This window comes from Grammomys surdaster, unplaced genomic scaffold (assembly GCF_004785775.1).
Source record: "Grammomys surdaster isolate TR1022 unplaced genomic scaffold, NIH_TR_1.0 126158, whole genome shotgun sequence".
Classification (NCBI taxonomy): domain Eukaryota; kingdom Metazoa; phylum Chordata; class Mammalia; order Rodentia; family Muridae; genus Grammomys; species Grammomys surdaster.
Window position 1 is genome coordinate 7,997,812 of NW_021620966.1, and position 16,395 is coordinate 8,014,206.

The window sequence follows — 16,395 nt, forward strand, 5'->3', positions numbered from 1 at the left end:
ACATCATGTCTCTACAGGATTAGGTGCATCCTCTCGCACTGAGGCCAGATAAGGCAGTCCTTGACTACATATGTGTCTGGGGCTACAGACAAGCCCATGTCCACTCTGATTGGTGGTTTAGTCTCCTGAAGTTCCCAAGGGTACAGGTTAGCTGATAGTATTGGTCTTCCTATGGGGTTGCAATTCATTTCAGCTTCTTCAATACTTCTAGTAACTCTTCCATAGGGGAGCCCGATCTCAGTCCAATAGTTGCATGTAAAGATCTGCATCTGTCTCAGTTAGCTGCTGGTAGAGTCTCTCAGAGGAAAGCCATGCTAGCTCCTGGATGCAAGCACAACATAACATCAGTAATAGTGTCAGGGTTTGGTAGCCATCCATAAGTTGGATCTGACATTAGGCCAGTCACTGTATGGCCTTTCCTATAATCTTTACTCCAATTTGTTTCCATATTTCTTATAAACAGGAACAATTCTGGATAAAAATTTTTGAAGGCAGGTTGGTGGACTTCATCCCTTCACTGAGGTCCCTGTCTATGTACAAGAAGTGGTCTCTTCAGATTCTATCTCCTTACTGTTGGGTATTTCAGCTAATGTCTCCTTCATTATGCAACCATTATACAACAATATGGGAGTTTCTCACATATTTAGCCTAAAGCACAGAATACCCTTTAAACAACCTACAGACTATAAGAAGCTTAAAAAGAAGGAATGCTCACGTGAGGATGTTTCAATCTCACTTAGAAGAGGGAACAAAATCATGGAAGGCAGAGGAGAGGAGGGAGGGAGAGAGGGATCAGGGTGGAAGAAGGAAGGGGCAGGCAAAAAGGGAACAGAATCAGGTATGGTGGGAAGCAGAAGAGATGCCCAAAGGATCAGGAGAACAGATAGAAATATTCAGCTGAGGGGAGGACTTCTAGCATGACTTCTAAAGCACTGAGTAATAGGTTCAAATCATGAAAAAGACACACTGAGAATACAAATCTAGTTAATTTAAATATTAGATACATATGGATAAAATCATTTAATTATGTGTAATCTGCTTTTGCTCGAGTTACTTAATTTGTGGTTTTGCACATTTGTACACCCACTAAAGTTTCTGTGCTAGACCAGTAGTTTCAAATATAGAAAAGTATGTTATATATACATTTTTCCAATCCTTTGTTTTAATTTTATTTTGTTTTTAATGAAAATAATTTCTTTTCAGATAATAGATCACAATCTTATTTTCTCATCTCTTCACTCCTCTTAGCTCCCTTACTAACACCTTTCTCCTCAGATCCAGTACTCCTACATTAACATTCAGAAAAGAGAAGGCCTCCAAGAGACAACAGCTAAACACAACAGACAAGATACAATATGACAAGGCAAAAACCCTCATATCAAGGCTGGACAAGGCAACTTAATAGAAGGAAAAGAGTAGTACATAACTGTTTGTATAGTTATTTTTATTTTGAACCAATAAAATGCTAGTCATACCAAAACTCCATTGTAGTTTGATTTTAATGTTCAATAATAAAAATAGTTGCTAAGTTAATTATGTTTAAACAACATAAATGCTAATAGCTGGATTCTCTTACTAAGTGAAGATGCATACTATAAATTTTTCTCTCTTACTAACATCTTTTTCCAAACACTATAAGCATGTCACATATAACCTTATTATGTCTACTATATTATTTATATTATGTTAATAAATAGAGATCTGTGGGATTGATAGAATTTTAGCAGATGCAGACAAATTTATAAAGAGTTCCTTTTCCTTTCGAATCTTCTCTATCTAACGACGTGAGAGTCAGTTCCTCCATTTAAATGAGATATGTTGTAGCTCTCTGGATAAAATATGAAACTATTTCAAATTTACTGCTAGTGGGTAAAAATACTCTATTTCTATATTTATTGTCTATTATTCCACTGGATTTTTAAAGGTTTTACTGTAAAAACTTATTTGTTTAACTATGAAGACTTTAAAATATTTTTCTGTCATAGATGAGTAACATTTCCTTTTCCTTCTCTATCATATGTCATTTTCCTCAATTTACTGTGCTTCGCTGTCATAACAAAGTTTTAATGAAGTTAATTTACTACTACTTCACTCCATGATTTTTATCTTAATCACTACACTACTTAGTAGTTCATGAAATATTAATTCTAATGCATTCTAGTCTATATTATGTAACTCCATATTTTCTTTAGGTAGTTTACAAAAGTGACCTAAATTAATTGATTACATTACATTTACTCTGCTAACAACAGATCTTAAAATATTCACTCATTGTTTCTGTTTAAGAAATTTTACGACTGAGTGTGCCTGTCTGTTATCCATTGAAGGAAAAAAAAACATAATGTTATTTATTTTATGATATTAGAACTTGTCATTTAATACATTTTTTAATAAATTGAAACTGATTAGAAAGAGGAAAAATGACATCATTATCAATTGACAAAGAAATTTGCCCTAATTTTTATTGCAGTATAACAAACACACCCAAATTTTGTGGTATCATTTGTGATTTATTTTATCTCTCAGGTCTAAGAGTTGATGAGCTTCACATGAGGATTCATGTGTTTTGTCTGGGTATAGTTGCAGAGTACCTGGAATCATCCTAGCAGGCTCAATTCAATAAGTATCTGAATCCCAGCTTGAACACTTGTAACCATGAGCAACTGGTTTCCTCAATTCAGCTTTCTGTGTCCTTGAGCTCACTTCTGTCTCCAATCTAATTGAATTTATTTTCGGGCCTGGGATTCAACCAGGTGTGAAATGTCAAGTCTCTATTTGATATATGAACAAAATTTTCACCATCTACCTATCTGCTAGCTTGCTTTCCTTCCAAGACTTTCATAGATCATCCCATATTTAAGGCAGAAGCTGGGCTTTGGTCATACAGAACATGCAAGTCAAAGCTTATGTCCTCATTTTTAAGTTTTATGCTTCACTTTCATATTTTTGTCACATGCCTTTTTTTCTTTAAATACAATCACAAGCTGGAAAGGAGTTCTTTCTTATTTCAAATGCCCTCAGGAGGGAAAACTAACTTATCCTGCTCTGTTCAGCTGCCCTTCCTTTGTAGGCTGGCATCTCAAGTTCAGTTTTATCTTAATTGTTACAAAAATCAACTGATGGATTATTATTACTTTCTTTTTTTTTTTTACAATTGGTTTTGTTCTTTATTGAATGGAATCAAAAGTTGACATTTCTTTGAAGCCTCAAACTACTAAATTTCATTTTTCTGAATGGTTCTATGTTATCTTTCTCTTGGTGGTGCAAGTTGTTTTCCATAGCTTACAACAGTCAATCTCCAGGAAGTACTTTTGTCTGTTGTCACTCTGATGAAAGAAAACCTTTTCATTAACTTAACCATATGTGTATTTTTTGCTATAACACTTAAACACATGAACAGACATCTATTATTTTCCACTAAAACAAAATAGTACAGTAGTTTTCTAACTATCCGTATTGTATTTAAAAAAGGTTAACATTAAAATCAAAGAATCATTGTTTTCTTTGAAATAATTAAGCTTCCTGTTGTACTGCTTAAGTTTCCTTCTGCCTCCGTTCTTCTCCCAATTTATTCAGAAATTTCTTTAATTTCTGATAATGAGGAAGGCTGCTGCAATGAGTATTCTTTGCAACTTCTTCATTTGTATAAAAGAGTGAACACAGCTTACAGTAAAACCCTGTTTTAGGTATCACATAGTCTATACCAACAGGAACATTAGGCTGCTATGGTCCAATTCTATACTTATCTGGAACTGTACAGTCCTCCTTGTTCTCATCATTTTGGCCATCTGCATTTTCACTTGTGTCTTTGTTCGGATCATCAGCATTCTCAGCAGATTCAGCACTGGGTTCTGTATTTTCCTCATTTTTAATCCCATTTTCCAATGCAGCTTCATTTTCTTGATCAAGTTCCTCCATCTTGTCCACCTTTTTAAGCTTTCTCTTGGATGTTGCTGAAGCACTTGCATCTTTTTTCACAGCTTCGGTCTCATCGCCCACTCAACTACCACTTTCTAGTAGTGCTGCAGCTTCCTCCTCATCGACAAGCAGTTCATCTTCAGATTCAAGAAGCATACTGGGCTCCTGTTCTGTCTGGTCATCCTTGGCGTCTTTCTCACCATCCTCACCTGACTTCTCTTCTTGTTCTTTACCCTCAGCTGGACTCTCAGTCTTCTGAGCACCATCAGTTTTAGACTTCTTATCACTTGGAAATTCTTTTTCATCTGGAGAATAGGATCTTTTCCGGGATTTATCTTTTTTCAGTAAGTCAATGCCTCTGTTAGGAATCCACAGCACCAGTTTTTTATATTTCTCAGACAGGTCAACTTTAACACATCTCCTTTGAAACCAAAGTGCCTTCTTTAGACAGTGGTCCACCATTGCCATTGCATCTTCTCTGGTTTCCATTTCAATAAAAGCCAAACTTTTCTCCTCATCAATATATAATTCTTTGTTTTCCCATAAGGCTCAGCAAGCTTGAGGACAGCACTGTCAGAATAGCCAGAATGAGGTAAATTGCTGAGATGTATCACACGTCCAAGCTCCTGCTTTTGATCAAACTTCTGATCTGTTTTTCCCTCAGGTTTCTTTATTCTCTTATACTTCTGGGATAAATGAACTCTCACTGGCTTGCCAAACACTAATGCTGGTGTAGTTGTATAATAATCCACAGCAGCCTGAGCATCTTCTGTGGTAGCCATTTCAATAAATGCCTCATTAATTTTATTTAGAATCAGATGGTTTGAAATGACTCCAAATGGTTCTACCAGTTGTATTAGCTGATATCTCAAGGTTTTTTCCTCGCTGAAAATCCATAATGCGAACAACTCGGCTGGTTTCCACTCTGCCTTTTTGCATGTGTCTTGGTCCCTGTAGGTTCCCATTACCAACACCCAGATTTCCTCTTGGTCCAACTGCTGGTCCTCAAAGATGAAATGAAGGAGGTGGTGGTCCCAGAATCCCTGGTGCTGGGTTGGTAGACTGCTGCAGCATGAATGGATCACCCATTGTGTGTCCAGTATCATTGTCAGGATTCCATTCTGGGTAGATTTCAAGAAGAAGCTGGCATCGACGTCTGTGACTTGCTCCATTGATATGTTGACTCCACTCCTTATTAGAATGAACTGGCAAATCACATATAGAGCACAGATGGGGATAACCCTTCGGTAAGAGTCCATGGAAGTCTTCAATATTGCTACTTGGAGGAGCGCCCCTCTTTTTCTCAAAGAGAGATCTCTCTTGTAAGGGGCCAGGACCATGTCCCATTCTCTCATACTCACTGTCAAATTTATGATAGTTTTGCGAGGTCTCACCAAAAAGAGAATCATCCCTACACCTTTCTCCATCTCTTAATCTGTCATCTTCATAATCCATTCTGTCATAATAACCAGATTCTTGAGAACGACTTCCATGGTCATAATCAAGCACTGGGTTGAGACTAGGACCACGATCATCAAAACTATCTCTTCTAAAGTGCCTTTTTTCTTCCCAATCATCCCTAGGTACTCTGTATGGTGACTCCCGTGTAGTAGATCTGCCATCTCTACCATAACTCAATGTAGGGCCTTCAATTCTCTTCCTTTTAAGCTGTAGAAGAATTTGGGGCAAGTTCTCAGGGGTAATCTTGTCCTCTGGATACCGACTCAGTTCATCTAAGTCTCTAGCAGACAGGCCAAAGCTGGCCAAAATATTACTGGCCTGGTCTGTATCTCCACGGTGTTGAGAAGACAAATGGAGTGGACCTCTACTTCCAATGTTAAATATAGACTGAAAATTATGGGAAGAAGTATTAGCAGAAGACAGTGCACTATGAGCTCCTTGTTGATTCAATGAAGAAATCATTCCAAGATTCATTAAACTAGCAAGGCGTGCAGTACCCTGGTTCATCCTTCCAAGAGATGCAGGCATACTTAAAGACTGGGTAGCAGCAGCAAGAAGGCCTATTCCTGCTGCAGACAGGTCACACCCATGACCCTGTGAATCCCTACCGAGAGATGACTGCTGGAATGACTTGGACATTGTAGAACTATCTCATGTCTATTTTATAGATCAAAAAAAAAAGTTTTAAAAGGTGGCCAAAAAGAAAGCTCAGACCAGAAAGCTAGGTTAACTTTGCTTCAAAAATGGTAACGCCAAGAAAAAGGATCAATAAGGACTGTAGAATCTTCTTCAAGCTTAGAACCAGCAGACAACTCTTAGGGGAAGGGAGAAGGAAAAGGAGAGATAACCTCTCTCAGCGAGCAGGACGCGGAGGCTTTATTATTACTTTCTTGAAAACACTAGTCATTAAACCGCCTTTTCTTTTGTCTTTATTGTCTATGTATGAATCAAGGGGAAACTGTGTGATCATTCTAATTACCCAAGAAACACAAAGCAGGAGCCACATTATTAAGACACAGACAGCAAAACATTGAAACTGTGAATACATGAAAGGAAATTATGAGAGGGATGAGACAAATAACATGGAACAATTTTTATGTTCCAGGAGAACCATGAAGGGACATAGGAAAGAGATTAAAGAAGTCAAGAAAAGAAGTCAGTTAGCCCATCACTGATGTTGCAAAAATATATTAATCCATAAATGTAGGCTTCTTATTTATTTATAATATTTATGGTGATAATGAGATATTGCAAAACAGATCGAAAGGGATAATATAGGTGAGGAGAAAATAAAATAGTAGATATTATTACAGCCCTTTTAAAGGTTAAATGTCTTTTTCTCTAGTCCTTTGTCCTTTGAATTTGTTCTTTTTATAATATATATTATATATGATAATATATAGTTTATGAGATATATTTATGATACATGATAAATTTATAACATATATCTAGTGTCATATAAGTATTTATGAATATTTTTTATTCTTTCTACATGCAACCTGTAGCTCTAAAAATAGTTTCTATAAAAACATGCCCCAGATATTTAACAATTTTATGAAGATTTCTGTGGTAATCTAAAGCCAGCAACCATTTTACCTCCTTAACATTCTAAGCTATTTCTTCTTTTTTAAAGGGCCAGATCAGGTATATTAATGCTATTTAAACCTTAACAGAAAAGTATGTATTCTTTAGAGTCATCTATAAAGGGCTATTGCTGACTCTAGTTTTTGTAGCAAGAGAAAAAACAACAAAAAAACAAAACAACAAAACAAAAAACAAACAAACAAAACAGGTTCATTTCCAGAGAACTAAAGTAAAAAAATATCATCAGAAATTCTTCAGAGCTTCACCATCCTTGGCAGCTATCCCTGATTCTTTTATATTGGTCAGACATTTCATAGAACTGTCTCCTGGCAACTGCATTTGGTCAGTGTCATACAGCACTGTCAACAGGTTTAGATTGCTATCTTCTGCACAAATCATGAAGCAGGAGTAAAACACATAGCCAAGCCTCTCACTGTGTCTCCACATGCCCTGCCATCCATGTGCAACTATTGTCAAGGTAGATACAGTAGCCCTCTAGGTTACATGAGCTCTCATAGGGTCAAGAAATTCTGTCATTCAGACAAACACAGCTCCAGGAACAGGACACTGTACTGATTGTGTATGCACAGACATAATTTTTTTCTTGGCATTTTCAGTTGTTTTAATCTAAAATATATGAATGTTTTATAAATGTGTATATATAAATATATTAGAACTAAAACATATAAACTTATATATATGTAATAACAGTGAAAGTTAAAACTGTACTACAAATTTTGTTGATATTAACACACATAGCTTAGATACAATATTTCTCAAAGTTAGATTATTAGGCAATCAATATTGTTATTTAATACAGTGCCCTATCTAACATAATTAGTCTTAACACTGCATTTTATACTAACATTCATAACATTCATATATATTTGATGTTATTATATATATGTGTGTGTATATGTATGTGTGTGTTATACCCAAACATTCATATGTCATGTATCATTTAACTAACTTTTATCCTTAGCAAATAAAGACAAATAAAATTGTATGTTTTGTATGAACTTTCCTGAAGTTTATAAAGAAACATGCACTCAGTGAGGAGAGAGTTAGTAGGTTTTGCACATAATTATTTAAAGTAAATATAACCTTTAGACAAAATCCATAAAAGCAGAGGAGATATATGCCAGTAGGCAATCTTAATGCTTATTGTATCTGATGCTCTTTTTAAAATGCCAAGTTTATGAGACAGCAAATAGTAGACTTTGTCAGATTTTAAAAAAATCTACTGTGCTATATTTTTATTTAGAATAAAAATATAATTTAGTGGAAACTTGCTTCCTAGGACTTTTAAAGGCATGTTAAAGATGCATGAAGAAGTGCCTTCTCATTCTGGGTTTATCTAGGAGACTTTAAATACATTTCCCAAGTAATCTTTTCCCAACATTCTATAAAGTAAAGTTTTCTGAATACATCATAAAAATTGACTATTCAGAATTTTTTCTATTGAAATAGAATTTTATCTGTCCATAGTTGAATCCAGACTTGTATAGAAATCCACTTTTGTTATGTAAGTTAGTAATACTTCGGCCATGATATAAGATAAATGAAAAAGATTCGAAGCCAAGATTTTAATATATTGTGTCAAAATGCAAAATAATTCATTAAATACAGGTTGGACATATAAAATATCTAACAAAAATCAAAGTGTTTCATAAAAGAAGATAAAATGGCAAGATCATGGCATCCCATAATTTAGCATACATCAAATCAGCTACAATTTGAATTGAAAAACATGTCATATTGAATAGTTTCCTATTTGTGTGAACTGCAGATGTCATCAAAGATAAGAAGAACCATGGATTAATTTGATGACTGAACATTCAAACTCTGTTGTGTAGTCAGAAGCATGCACAAAAACTGCAAAATTGCTATTGAAAGGAAGACTGAAGTTATTACTATGTAAGCCTCAAGTCACATGTTCTGGCTTTTAGACAAAGCTAGATTCTCATTAGTTCTTAAGAATTGTATCATAATCCAGTGGGACACCGTGCTGCTCTCTGAAGAAGCTTTACAGTTCTTTGTTACTTCCCTAGAATCTCAAAGCTAAAGTGACACAGAGTTTATACAATTTTATCACCTGTCCAAGTATTGATGAGATACTTCATTCCACAAACAACCCTTGGCAGTCATTATATCAACAAAGCCAACTCAAGCATAAATATTTTGCATTTTATTTACTTCCTCTGAGGAACAATAGTTCTTGATTAATTAAAATTGTGAGGATGTCTACCCAAAAGTTTCTTCTATAACTGTGGTATGTTAATTGAACTAAAGTTGATTATCCTAAAGTACATGAATTGATATCAAAGCTAACTCTGAATTATCTTTTCAGGACAGAGGATGTTTTGTGTTCTAAATTTATGTTACAATATTTTTACCAAAATACTGACCCAGAGGAGGCATTGGTGCTATAAGTCAAGTGCACAGGTAATGGCTGCCAGCAACTGTACAAGTTGATACAGGAACCTTCCATTCCTTATGTTAACTCTGATACTGCCAAAAGTTTGAATCCTCATTGCTATATATGACACTATGTATATCAACTATTGTATATATGGTTTTGATTCAACTCCATGATGTTTCAAATGATCAACAAATAAAAATAAATAATTCCATGCAATATTACTTTCAATATGGAAGTCACCAATACAATTAGTAATTAATTTATGCACATTAATAATTGCTTTACAAATACTTTCTTAAATAAATTTTCTTATTATTCAAAATGATTAAGTGAGGAATTCTCTTACCAACAAGTATATTTCAACTATTGTGTAGATAGGTCCTATTCTCATTTTTTGTTGTGGTTGATAAACTAAAAGTTTTACACAAGTAACACAACTAGGAAGCAGGCGGAGTTCCATAGGAATCTAGATCATTGTACTCCTGGTATCCATCTCACTAGGGATAAGTACATGACTCGATATTCCTTACAAGTAAGACTGAAATCCCGGATAAATGGTTTTCTAAAATTTCAACCATAAAAAACTAACGTAGGGTGACAAGAAAATCTGAACATAGGAAATATGAAAAAAAAAGCACAACATGCTAAATGGACATCATTTTACTTAATGTAAAAATAACTTCTTGTCATGGTCAAGATTAAATTCACTTCTGTCTAAAAATAAAGATGTACAAGGTTGAGAACAGAGCTAGATCTGTTTAACAGACTCTGGAAACTTCTGTTTGCAAAACATTACATTAGCCTTCTTTCAGACTCAGAGCAGGAGACATCTTTGAAAGTACCGGTAGATCATTGCATGGTAGCCAGAAGCCATCATTTCCATGGAAGTGCTCTTTGACTGATGCTTGAGAATAACCTTATGGAAGAGAGAACTTGAAAAGCCGCCGTCCATCCTTTGGCACTGCTGCCTCTGGCATTTGCCAACTTCTGCCACTTCATTCATGAAATGAATATTTATGAGCGGTCTTAATCTTCATTTTAAGTATAAGAGAAAACTAAATGTTAAAAAGAGAACCTTAGGAATTACTGATCTAAGGCATCAGCTCTTAAATATTTACAGCTATGCTGTTACATCCCAAGTCCTTTTTATCTGACCGATGGTAAACAAATTAAGAGAGAAAAACTGATTCTGTCAAAGAATTCTGATAAATTCTTTCTTAGCACAACAACAAACAGTCAGTTATGTGAACAGCTTCCCCATTCTTTTTAACAAAGTTAAACCATGTTGTTATTTAATTGAAACCTAGTATGTTGCACTGATTTATATGAAGGTATTGAAATCTTTTCATGACATTGTTTCAAAATTGGCATATATGAATTGAATATATGCCTGAGACATAAGTGTAAAAATTATGACATTTTCTATTTTGTTATATATATATATATATATATATATATATATATATGTGTGTGTGTGTGTGTGTGTCTGTGTGTCTGTGTGTCTGTGTGTGTGTATATATATGTGTATCTTTGTGTGTGTGTGTGTGTCTGTGTGTGTGTTTTAAATATGTGGACAAAACAATGTTCAAAATAATACTGTCATGAGAATGACTATGGAGTGTCACTTCTTGTGCAGTATTTGTATTCATTCATTTAATCCATTGTGTGTCTGAGAATATGGGATATTTTAATTAAAAATCTGTACTGTAAAGTAGATTGCAGTGCTCCTAGCAAGTGAGTATTCTCATATACACCATCTAGCTTATTTGCACTTGACTTCTACTCTTGATGGCATTGTGTGTTAATGTGTTACATTTGTTGCAGCTGATGAGCAAATACTGGTGTAGTATTAATTAAAAGCTACAGCTGACATTGGAGTTCACTATCCTGCTTTATACTCCACTTCGTCTGAATAAAATATAATGTGTATAAGCACCAGAGCAGTATCATAGAGAATAGTTTGAGAGCCTTAATGGAGATGCATTTCATTGCTTTTTCAGATTATTTATAATCATCTCACCCTCCTGCCTTCCAGACTAGGGAAGATTGTTTAAAAATTCTACTGTATACAGAGGCATTCTGTGTTTCTTCATTCTCTGTGAATTTAATTACTTTCTTTCATAAACTAATTTTTAAATGGATTTTACTCAGAAATAATTCTGCTTAATGAACTAGTTAGTCATGAAGGCTATCACAGTCATTGGAGCTCAGAAGTTCTATTTTGTAAATAAGAGGAGTTGAAATTTACAGTTCTACAATGACTGTCAGTATTATTTTAGCTCTTTGTTTAAATCAGTATGGAAAGTTTGCCGTAGGACAACTGGCAGCGACTGAGGCAGTTGAAGAAAGTGATACAGGATCTATATTCATATTTGATGAGATTAGATTGCACCACCTTCCATTCAATACCTCACTCATTATCACAACATGGAAGAATGCTTGTAACACAGACTGTGGCAGTCTGGATGAGGTAGTTCAATTTGTTCATGTCAAAAAATATTGGACTTGCTTAAATTCCACAATGATCAACTTATGTAACGTATATCGAAATTATCATCATTGCTTCTTAGATTAAAGGTAGAAGAAATGGGCAATACCAATTGTTTTCTAAAGTGCGACAAAAGTGGTGGAGAGATCTATCAGAGTTTTTTTCCATCCTAAATATAGACACAACCATTTGTTCAACCAATGTAATTTAGCATAACAGTGGCATAGAAAGTATTTATTTTAGCAAGTTTTTATTCAAATTTCTCCTTATTTACCTCTGAGTTTCACCTGAATTGTTTACTTATATCATGCTGAATAAAGTTCAAAGTATAATGTTTGAATGAGGTAGTCATTGCAGATAAAAGAAGGCCTTTTCAAAAACTATCACTGATAAGAAAAGTCTTTTGTTATGTACCTACTAAGGAGACCACCAGGCTAAAATGGATCATTTTAAACCTAGGTAACACAGATAGTTGATCGTGATTAAATTCAGTGGGTCTCTTTATTGCTAAAGGCACACTTTGGCTACAGGACATATAGAAATCAAGTTGGATCTAACCAGCAAGCTCCTCCATGCTGGCCAGTATTGATAAAACAGGAAAGTGCTTTGCTGGCTGCCGGATTAAGTGGGAAGTATCCAACAGTATTAACCAGCTGTAATCCATGTGACCCACAATAATAGCTAGCCTGGATAAATTATACCAATAGGTGCAAGAGTAACACACATGTTATTGGGGTAACAAACCGCCTTCTGATTGGATTTAAGATCATGTTAATATGAAGAAATTACATGCCAAACACTGTCAACCTTGTTAAAAACACATGGTTGGAGAGTTCATAAGATGCAAGGGCTAACCTACTACTATTAATCTTTATTGATATTTAACTTATCTTGAAACTTTTAAGTGTTTAACAAATTGCATCATTGAATCAGGTAGTTCTCTAAGCACCAATATTTTCCTCATTCTATATTACAGAAAACATATTAATACCTAGGTTAGTAAATGGTGAAAACAAGGTTTAAACACAGATGACACCTGGTGGCACAACTCATCATCCAACTATTATGTCACAGAAACAAAAAAGCATATACTAGCAATTGAAATAATTAAATTTAAAACTCCAATTTACTACATATAAGTCACAATCACTAAGCAGTTATAAACCTTTAAGCAACAGAAGATTTTCTTACACTACAGTGAAATATTCTAGATAGGATTCCTCTGAAGAGCACATGGAAAGATTCTGGAGCCTGCCAGGAGAAATGCAAGATTTTTAAAGAAATATTATATTTCAGTCAAAGGTTCCATTTGAGGGTATTCTGTCATGTCTGTATCTTATAATGTTTTTAGCTGAAAAACTAGAGTCTGTTGCATGTGTCACCATGAACATAATTCTCTCCATACATACATACATTTCACTCTGAGAATTTTATTTGAACATGCTAGAATATAAAATTCCCATGTAGTTTCCATTTTGATGTTAACCATTATTTTATTTTTATATTATATATATTTTATATTTATATAACTTATATATTATATATTTACTATTGATATAATGTATTATTTATATTTATTTTGGAGAGAGAAAGGCAGTTTGGAAGAAAGAAAGAAGTAATGTACTTATATTATAATCTCAGGGAAATTAAAGAAATAATTGAAAAAGTAAATATTTCCTGCTGAAGAGAACACTCAAAAATGCCATGTATGATTATATTCAAATACTGGTGGTTTTTTTATATTTTAATATAACATTATTTTTATGAAGAAAAATTTTCCTATATTAAATAAAGTTGTATGAGAGAAGATAAATATAATGTTGATCACCTTTGGAAACTCCCTTGAAGCTGCTCTCTCCCTCTACAGCTCATCAATATATTTACATTTGCAGATGAAGTAAAAATGGAAAGCAAGCACCCAATAAATGATTTTTTTCTTTCCCCAACTTTAGTCTTATAGAAAACGAAGCCATTGAGAACTGTGTTTTGTTCATTCACACTAAAGTAGCTACACTTTATGGTATCACAGAGGACAGACCTAACAGAATTTTACCAGCTCTCTTACTTTGTGAAAATCTGATTTGAATTCTCTAAACACTCACTGATGCACTACTTTAAAGCTCATAGTTTTAAAGAATTCTTCCTGTCTCCAAGTGGCAACCATTACTTTATGGTAATTAAATTTGCCTGTTTCAAAAGACTCTGAAAATCAATATGGTTTTCTTTCATGTTTTCCTGGAACTTGTTTGGTTTTGCATCATACTTATTAAGCTAGTAAGAAACAATAGAATTGTACTCCAGTACAAATGATAGAGAAAGGCTTTGGAATTCATCAAAGCATCAAAATGTTCATCTCAACCACTAAGATACAGTAATCAGATTTAAAAAAAATGTATCTTTATTCTGTTTTGCTTAGATTATTAATGCCAAGTTGAAGTTTCATTACACAATAATTAGTCATCACTTAGCTTAAAAAAAATCTCACCTCTAAAGAAATGAGACTAAATGAGAACAATTGAGATCTTGAAGAAAGACAAATAAGTATGTTTTACAGACACTATTTCAAAGGTGAAAAGTAAACTGTTAATTTTATTTTTACCAACAAATACTCTCTAAGAAAAATTGTAACACATAACTTCAGGCAGTCATATCCTTATTTAAGCTGACTTATTTAAACAGGATAATGAAGTATATTGGAAAACCTATAACATTTGAAATACACAAATGCCCATAATTACCAAAAAGAATGTCTCACATATAGTTTAACTGTATCTGACCTTACCCATGGTCTCTTGTACAAATGGAATTTAACAGTGCCATCGCCTTGTGATGGCCTCCATGAGCTATCAAATCCCCTCCACTATAACCAATGACTCCTCTGGGCAGAGGATGCTCTTCTTCCTCCTTTATCTGGAGCTGTGTGTGCTTCTGTTTCTGGTGTTTTTAAGATTTCACTACAATTCATATTTTTCTGTGACAACCCCATGTTCTCATTCTGTAACTGTTTCTCAGGGGTGTCTATCAATTCCCATGAGTGACAGTGTTTAAATCTCCTGCTTCACCAGCTTCCAAATTTCTAGCCTGGTTTTCTCAGATGAAGCAATAACATTTGGCTATTGATTTTTTTCTGGCCCTTTACAATAAATGTTCTGCTTTTGAAAATACTTCTGCTGAATTACTCCCATGATTCTTGACTGAAATAAACATAGAAATAGATCTGAAAGTGCTACTATCACTATAAAAAATCTCTGAGGCACATTTACTGTGAGTTTTGTTAACTCAGACATGTTCAAGTTCATTCTAACTCTGTACGTTCCTTCCAAGAGATCTGCAAATATTTACTTTCTGGATACTCTGAAGATATTGAGTGTCTCACTTTCCCTCTGTGTTCTCCCTGAACTGATGTTTTCATCCCTGGAACCAATCGATGCTTCACCAGATATCAGAAATCGTAGCTGAAGTAACATTTCTCCCATACATTTCATAGCCACCCTCCTCAAAGCAAGCTCTTTCTTTTGAGAGCACCCAGCAAGGACTCATTCTTCTACCACAGGGTTTCTCTTACAATCTTGAATATGCGGAATTCGGGAGTTCTGTATTCTGCTCAAGATTTTCTACAAAACAGGCTAAAACATTCTCTTTTTATGGTGTTATACTGGCTGGTTTTATGTGTCAACTTGACACAAGCTGATGTTATCACAGAGAGAGGAGCCTCCCTTGAGGAAAGGCCTCCATGAGATCCAACTATAAGGCATTTTCTCAGTTAGTGATCAAGGGGGAAAGCTCATTGTGGGTGGTGCCATCCCTGGGCTAGTAGTCCTGGGTTCTATAAGAAAGCAAACTGAGCAAGCCATGGGAAGCAAGCCAGTATATAATATTCCTCCACGGCCTCAGCATCAGCTCCTGCTTCCTGACCTGCTTGAGTTCCAGTCCTGACTTCCTTTGGTGATGAACAGCAATGTGAAAATGTAAGCTGAATAAATTCTTTCCTCCCCAACTTGCTTCTTGGTCATGATGTTTGTGCAGGAATAGAAACCCTAAGAAAGGTGTTAAGGATCACCCTATGCTCTATTGAGCTCTAACTGCAGCTATGAAATAACTGCAATGTAAATTAGATTTTTGACATATGTTCAGCACTTAGCAATGTATACACATCTATGCTTTCTATGTATAACTTTTTCTTCAGGCTTTGCAGGGATGCTTATGCAATGCTGCAATTATGGATATCACAAGACAACTTGAGAGAGTCTGTTCTTTCCTACCAATACATAGGTTCTGGAGATTTGTAATTTTTTTCTTCTTGGTAGCAATCACATTTTTCTGCAAAACCATCTTCCTGCAACTTTTTGAGGATGTTTTTAAAGGGAAAATCATATTCTGCAGCCTTAGATGGCCAAGAATTTACTATGTAGCTGAGTATTCCTAACATGCTTAGCAATCTCCTTGCCTCAGTAATTTGTGGAGTGTGGCGTGAGCTACTTGCCAAGCTTATTCCCGTGTTCTTCAAAGATAATTTTCCATT

The 16,395-nt window shown here is 34.7% G+C and overlaps 1 protein-coding gene and 1 pseudogene across 1 annotated transcript in view; one reads left to right on the forward strand and one right to left on the reverse strand.

The window, feature by feature from the left end:
- Olfm3 (olfactomedin 3) overlaps positions 1-16,395 on the forward strand; it is a 201,027-nt gene that overhangs the window by 123,745 nt on the left and 60,887 nt on the right. The gene's annotated exons all lie outside the window — the stretch shown is intronic.
- Positions 3,535-6,018, reverse strand: LOC114612374 (annotated as a pseudogene).